We start from the raw sequence: 2,356 nt of genomic DNA, 5'->3' as shown, positions 1-2,356 counted from the left end.
ACACACACACACACACACACACACACACACACAAACCAAAACAACCCATTAAATTCCTATTCCCCAAATAGATAAAACAGCTAGAAATGAAATACTCCTATACCATATACTATATACAAAAATGAACTCAATCTGGATCAGAGACTTAAATGTAAGAGACAAAACTATAACTCTGAAGAAAACACAACATTTGAGACCCTGGGCTAAGCAATGCAGTCCTAGATATGATACCAGAAATACCAGTCCCCCCAAAAGAAAGAAAGTTGGACTTCATTAAAATAAAATAATGCCAGGCATGGTGGCACACACCAATAATCCTAGCTACTCAGGAGGTTGACACAGGAGGATTGCAAATTTGAAGCCAGTCGATGCAACTTAGCAAAAGCCTGCCTCAAAATAAAAAATGAAAAGGGATCGAGAGATAGCTGAGTCAGGTATAGTGCCCCTGTGTTCAATCTCCAATACTGAAAAAAATAAAATAAAAATAAAAATCTTTTGTGCTTCAAAGAACACAAAAGTAAAAAGACAACCCACAGAATAGGGGAAAATATTTGCAGATCATAATTTTTTAATATATATTTTTTTAGTTGTAGGTGGACACAATACCTTTATTTTATTTATTTATATGTGGTGCTGAGAATCAAACCCAGTGCCTCACACATGCTAGGCGAGCACTCTACCACTGAGCCACAACCCCAGCCCTGCAGATCATATTTATGATCAGGTACTTGCATATAGAATACATCAAGAACTCAGTAATAAAAGAAGAAACGGGCTGGGGGTGTGGCTCAGGTGGTGGCGCGCTCGCCTGGCGTTCGTGCGGCCCGGGTTCGATCCTCAGCACCGCAAACGGAGATGTTGTGTCTGCCGAAAACTAAAAAATAAATATTAAAAAATTAAAAAAAAATAAAAAAATAAAAGAAGAAACAACCTGATTAAAAATGGATTAAGGATCTAAATAGATACTTCTCCAAAGAAGATATAGAAATGGCCAATAATAAAGACACAAAAAGATGTTCAAGGTCATTAGCCATTAAGAAAAACAACAAAGCTGTTATTTTTAAAATGGGAGGGGAAGGAGGCTGGGGCTTATAGCTCAGTGGTACAGCGCTTGCCTCGAATATGTGAGGCACTGGGTTTGAGCCTCAGCACCACATAAAAATAAATAAATAAAGATATTGTGCCTGTCTACAACTAAAAAAAAAAATAAACAAACAAACAAACAAATAAATATTAAAAAATGGGATGGGGGTTTTGAGGGGATAGCTCAGTGGTGGAATACTTGCCTAATGCACAAGGCCCTGAGTTCAATCCGCAATACCACAAAAATAATAATATAGTCTCTTGCTTTGGCAGAGTTAAAGCTATACTCAGAAGCACCTCATGAAATCACACTGGATTCACACAAACTGGCAAAAGAAACAATCATGGAGAAAACAATTCCATCACTTTCATTCCCAGAGCCTTTAAACTTGATATTTAATGGTTCTTCTGGTTTCCCTAAGCAAGGAATTCTAAAATCTCTCCCCTGCTTCATAAGTGGTTTTAAAATGACAGTATCCATTAAGATAAGATTGCTAAAGATTCAGACTTTATAAATTATATATATTTTTTACTGAGATTTTAAGCAGGTGAAAGCATTGAGCCAAGAAACACAAGTAAAGGGAAGGATAAGTGCACTCCTGAGGCATCAGAACATCATCCGTTCTCACCTGGGAAATTTGCACACGGATTCAGCCAAGCCCATTTTTAGAAATCGGAAAATAACTAGGACTTCAATACTGCAGGCTCTGTCCTACACAGTGCTGAATCACTTCCTGGTTCCGTTGCCACTGCCCCATGAGTCAGTGTAACTGAACTCATCAAACGCACACTTAACTAATCCTATACCTCCCTCCCATTTGGTTTCTAATGCACAAGAGCATGATTTCCAAAGATGGGAAACATTATCTATAGGTAATGTTTATGGTAAAGGAGAAAGATGTTTTCGAGAAAAAAGATGGAAACAAACAGCTCAAGTGAAGAGAACCAATGAATAGAAAACACCTCTGAAACTGCCATAAGGACAACATGGCTGCCTGCAGACACTTCTTAGGCTTCGTGATTTGTCAGAAAAGAGTCTAGGGCTGAAGATTGGAAGACTGAAATTCTACCCCACTTCTGCCACCTCATTGTGACCTCAGTCACCTCCTCCACCAAGTGACCCACAAGGTCTATTACAGATCAAAACTGCAGTGTCCTTTACATGATGTCCCTGTTCATCTGCATGAAGCAAAAGCAATGTCTCATCCTTTTAAAAGAACTTTTTTCCCCCTAATATCCTTTTATATAGTGGGATAATTGGGGGGGGGGGATC

The sequence above is a fragment of the Marmota marmota genome, unplaced genomic scaffold, assembly GCF_001458135.2.
Source record: "Marmota marmota marmota unplaced genomic scaffold, marMar, whole genome shotgun sequence".
NCBI lineage: Eukaryota > Metazoa > Chordata > Mammalia > Rodentia > Sciuridae > Marmota > Marmota marmota.
This window is presented reverse-complemented; position numbering follows the sequence as displayed.